Consider the following 6,000-nt stretch of genomic DNA (forward strand, 5'->3'; position numbering starts at 1 on the left):
ATTTGTCTTCTGTTTTTATGCTTAGGGAGAGCTGTCTGTCCATCCACTTAAATGCTGGAGTAAGCTATCTTAGACTGTCTTTCTGTTTGTCCATTTAAATGTTTAGGGGATACTATTTTTGTCTGTCTTTCTGTCTATTTAAATAGTAGGTAGAGCTATCTGTCTGTCTCTTTGTCTATTTAAATGTTTGGGGAGCACTACCTGTTTCTATTTGAGTCTATTAACTGTGGGGGAAAGCTATCTGTCTGACCATTTTCATGCTTGGGGTAAAACTCCATGTTTGTTTGTCTGTGTATTTAAATGTGGGGAGAGCTATCTGTTTGTCTATTTAAATGTTTGAGGAAGCTATCTGTCTTTGAGCCTGTCTATGAACTATGGGGGAAAGTTATGTCTGCCAATTTAAATGTTTGGGGAATGCTACCTGTTGGTCTGTGAGTCTGTCTATTAACTGTGGGGGAAAGCTATCTGTCTATTTAAATATTTGGGGAAAGCTATTTTTATTTCTGCTTGTCCATTTAAATGTTTGGGGAAAGCTACCTGTCTGTCTAACGTTTTGTGGAAACCTTTTTATCTGTCCATTTAAATGTTGTGGAAAGCTATGTCTGTCTGTTTGTCTTCATAAATGTTTGTGTAATAGACAGACTGTCTGTCTGTGTATTTAAATGTTTCAGGATATCTCCCAATTTGTCTTACTATAAATCCTCTATATTTACCTCTTAATGCCCGGAGGGAAGGGCAGTCCTTCCAGCCATGGTTCCCCAGAGGTTTCCTCCACATCAGGTTTTTCCTTTCCTGAGTGCTGAAGGATGACTCTTCGTGAGTCCAGAGGTAACCCAATATATTGGCTGTTTTCTGGATGAATTTCTAATAATATCCAAAAATACAGTATGTATTAGCCCATCATTTATCTAAATACCAATAAAAGACTGCACAATAACATGAATTGTGTCAAATATATTTAATAAACATCAAATTAATACGCTATATATGTCTCGTGTTATCTTTATACAATTGGAAATTAGATGTTTTGATCTGGAGCTAATGTGATGGGATGGGATCTGATCGTAAAGTACCTATCTTGAAATGTTGGTATAGTGTTTCTAACTTAATCGAGAGAGTATTTATGGGTATATGCATACCTCCCAACTCTCACTTTTGGTGGGACAGCTTAAATTCTGTGGACTTATTCCACCGTCCAACTCTTTAGTTCTGGTGCGGTACATTCTAGACATTAATGTGCAGTGGGAACTGGGACCATGTAGGGAGCGCTTTAGCATAAAGCTCTCTGTACTTGTATCTAGAATGAGAACATGTGACCTGAGACACTTCATAAACAGTCATATATTTAGGAGAGATAAATAGAAGGAGCAAGTCTTGAAATTTGCTGCCCATAAAGTTTGCTGTCCATTGCATTGTTCCAAGCCCCACATGTTTAAAGCAACCTTCACCTCTGCTTACTGCAACAGTTTTTGTGTTCCTACTACTAGGCCTGATTTCCGCCTAGGTTTTAGAAGAAATGTAGCAAATGAAGAAATTGAACAAATGTAACAAAAAAAACGATAGGGTGTGTTTTGTCATCCCCGATGTCAAAGTGAGCATGTTGGTTTCCAGGGCAGACCATGCGCAGAGCTCTGCTGAAGAGCTCTAGCATGAGAAAAAGGCACTGTATTTGTTCTGCACAGTGCAAGCAAATTTAATAACATGCTTGCACTGTGTTTGCTTGAACTTGTCTCTGGTGTCTCTCTCTATAAATGGGGTGCCAGGAGACAAAAATCCAGGAAAGAGTATTGTGCATGTGTTTGGAGCCTGCTTATGGGATTGTGTGTGTAGAGTGAGCTGATTGTGGTGTGATTTTGTGTTAATAGGTTAGTTTCATGTTTAGTTTGTGGTGTAATGTTTGTGTGTATAGGGGGAATAGTGTGTAGGGGTTGCAGAGAGTGTGTGTTTAGGGAATGTAGTATGTGTTTGCTTACAAGGAATCTAGATTGTGTCAGAAATGCAGTGTGAGTGTGTTTGATGGACCCAGAGTGTGCAATGGAGATCTAGTATGTGTATGTGTGAGCTGTGAGGTGTGTATTTGTGAGGAGTATAGTGAGTACTGTGTGTGAGGGTGATGTGTATGTGAGTGAGGGTGCTGTGTGTTTAGGGAGAGGCAGGTTAATGCCAATATATATGTTTGTTTGCTTTTAATAATTATAAAAAAAAGTGTTGTATCCTCCTCCCTTCTTACCTTTAGCCTGGGGAGGGACCTGTTGGTGCTAGTGGTGAGTGTCATGGCAAGACCCGGAGAGTTGCCATGACAACGCTCCGAATCTCGTAAAAGGAACCCGGCGGAGCTGCAAGATAGGGCTCCGCCGGGTCCTCTGTCTCCCTCGCTCCCCAGTCAGTGACCACAATACACTACATGTGGGCCGGTGTGGGAGATCTTTGATCGGTTAGTGTCGGCACTGCATGGAGGTCCTGTGATCTCCCCTGCCGGACTCTGCCTATGGCCATCGTGGCCCACCAGGCATTTGCCCAGTGTGCCCGATGTCCGGGCCTGGTTTCAGGCATACGAACATGTATTCCTGACACTATAATTTTAAAAATACTGTTCAGGTTACCGTCCCTCCTCCTTACTTTCCAGACCCAGGAAGCACCTGTAGTGTCCGTCTCTGAAAAGGCAGTGTATACATTAAAAAGCCTGCAGTGATGGGCTATAGACACCAGAAACACTACATTAAGCTATAATTGTTTTGGTGACTCTCGGGTCCAGAGAGTGGCCGAGAGTGGCCAGGTAAAGTAGCAATCTAAGAAGTTACTTCACTATTAACACTGTTTAGAATTTCAAATCTTGTGCTACTTTGCCACACCTAAAGTTTACTGGTCCGTACTGAACTAATAGTGTTTGAATGTTTACTCGTCAAGGCTGCATTTTTACTTGCCAGTGGTTAAAGAGTGGAAATTTTGAGTGTACCAGTATCAGGGTTAAATAACCAATACAGCCAGATACGCCATGATTTACAACGCTCCTTGATTCAGAGACAAGGCAGGGTTTACATTACCCCTAGGGACACCTCCAAGTGGCCACTCCTTAGATGGCCACTAGAGGGGCTTCCTGGCTCAGGGCTGCACAGTAAGCAGCCCTGCCGTTCAGGTTCAGCGTCCCCATGCAGCTGAATTTTCCTCATAGACAGGGCCGTCTTTAAATCGGGGCAAAAGGGGCAGCCATCCAATCCTTCACTATGCGATCAGCATCACTGCATAGTGCAGGACTGACTTGCTCCTCCTCCCTACCTCCCTGGCTCTGCGCCTGCAGCATACCATGCACGCGTATCATGTGATGTCACGCAGAAGCAGAGTCACGTCAACGCTAGGGTGAGTTGGGGGACACACAGGCAACACAACGGCTGTCATCAGTCTCCTGACTCTCCCCCCCCCAGAACAAACAGCAAAGTGGTTCCTGAATCCTGAGCCTGCTGGTCTTCAAAACTGTAAGTATTTAATTAATAAGGAAATAGGGGAGCTATTACTTGTTTAAAAGGGGCTGGGGGGCTGGAGAAGGGGGCAGGGAGGGTGGGAAGGTTGGAGAGGGGGAGGGGTGGGGGGGTTAGTACATTGTAGGGGGTTAGTACACAATCTGTGCATTTATAAAATATATATACCCACCATACAAGCCACCTAAATGGTGGGTTTAGCACTAAAGGGTCAGGAATACATGTTTGTGTTCCTGACCCTGTAGTGATCCTTTAAGTAATGGTTCCTGTCGCTTGTGTTAAAGTGTTACTGTCGGCAACAAATCGCCACTTGCTAACAGTAGCGACAGGCATTTTAGCAAGTGGTGGCTGCTGTGTGTAAAGTAGCAACAACGATTTAAACAAGCCAAAAGAAGCACCAAATATTTATGTTAAAACATATTGGTTTCTTGAAAAAATTTTTAGTTCTGCAAACCAGACTTTTCTTTTTCTATTTTACTTTAAAAGGACACTCCACTGCCCACATACAAAATAAATAAGTCACTGTTTAGTAGATATACCCCAAACAAAAACTTGCATTTATTTAATTATGCAAATCTTTAAGTGAAGGAATATATAAAACCAGCTTATGATTTGTGGCTGTCCAATCACAGACTTCCCAATGCAGCTCAATAAGAAGGCTTTGCAAGGCAGGTGCTCTGGGTAATTGCTACCTCTTGAGTTCAGTGCAAATAAGCTAACCAAACCAGGAAGTAACAGGACCTGTTGTCTGCTTGAAAAGCCAGGGGGATGTAACTAGGATATTTATAAAAGTTCCAAATTGAAAAAAGAGGACACTGTGACGAGACCAATCTCGCCACATTGCATTGGAGGAGCCTGGTCGCCCGCCTGCTGCCTTTGGATTATGGACCGGCAGCTAAAAGGTTGATTTTACTGTGCAGAAGGATTTATTTCTCCCTTTCTGCACAGCCGTTCGGTAGATTATATCTACCGAACAAACAGCTTCTTTTCAGCCTCCCGAGAGCCGTGGGAAGCCGGCCGGCGCTGTTAATGGGCCACCCAGAAGCTGGAGTGCGCCCTCCATTTACCTCCCTGAAGCCGCGGTTAACCGCAGCATAACAAGCGTGTGCCGGCAATTGACCACCCAGTAGCTGCGGTTAACCGCAGCTTAATTGATTGTTACTGGGTGGTCGCGGTTACACTTAGCCGCCACACGATTGCGGCGTTCTGGAGTTCCCCGGGCAGCCAGCGCTTTTCTGCCCGGCTTTCATGCACCAAACCCGGACACTTTTACGTGCAGGCACCGCTGAACCTCCAGCCCCTGGTTCTAATTCGTACGGATTTAACGAATGCATGTAAATCGGTATTTTAAATTGGAGGAATGTTTTAACCCAGATAGCCATACCATGGAGCCTGTTCGTGTAATTAAAGACTTTGGCTCCATGGCAATTAAACTGTATCCGTGTGGTCTGAGTGCCATTCACCTAATAATGTGCACTCCGAGTAAAGTGATAGTCTGTCTTTGTGTCCCCACGTGTGTAATGGAGTTTTGCCTTTGTCCTGGGAGATAATTGAATTACTTCTCCAGGGCAGAGGGGAGGAAGCCAGGATGCATTGTGGGGATGTTTTACTTCTGTATGTCCTGAAATGCTACTTGTCTGTCCGTTATTACAGTCTTCCATCTGGCCCCCTAGGGGAGTGTCCACCAGGTGGGAGACCTGCATAAATACAGGGGCAGGTAGCCCTCAATAAACAGACCACTGCTTGACCCTCAACACGGAGCCTCGTCTCGTTCTTGGGGGGATTCACTGTATGCTGATAGGGACTGACTGCCTGGAGTGTAAGCGCTTGGGAGCTTTTCCTGTTCGTCTGCTAGCAGCTATTCCTGAGGTTCCAGTTCGGGAGTTTGGAGTGCTACCTTATTCCCTTGTATACAGTTCGGGAGTTTGGTGCATTCACTTATATCCAATTCGTGAGTTTTGGTGATTTTACAGTAGCGGTGCCTGTCTGTGAAAAGGGGATTATCGCCTAAACGATTCTAACCCCTTGTCTGCTGAAACGGTCCGTAACAGACACACTCTTCACAAATAAAGCTTTTCAGCAAGCTAACGTGCTATAGGGGTCTGGAGTGTCCCTTTAAATTTAAGGTGGAAGTTAGTCCATGTCTTACTAAACAATTAAGCTAAATCACAGATCGAAATGGTATTTTTTTAGTTTTGTTCTTTTATAAAGTGTTATGTTTTACTTGTTAAACTTTACGATCACTTTCAAGTCTTAATTATGGAATACCGTTGTGTATAAATAACATTTCTTTTGGACACACTTCTATTTTTCTGGATCTATCTATAAAAGTTACATTTTGGAAGAAAGTCAATTTAAAAAAAATCAGGTGGATTCAAGATAGCTGCTAACTATAAATAAAATATAAATTAAATTGCAGTAAATGATTATGCAACTGAATGACCTATTGATATGTGTACTTGAAGATATTTGCCAATATTGTATAAATCCATTGAAGACCAGGTGGCAAAAATGTCTGATTCTA

Source organism: Pelobates fuscus, chromosome 2 (assembly GCF_036172605.1).
Source record: "Pelobates fuscus isolate aPelFus1 chromosome 2, aPelFus1.pri, whole genome shotgun sequence".
NCBI lineage: Eukaryota > Metazoa > Chordata > Amphibia > Anura > Pelobatidae > Pelobates > Pelobates fuscus.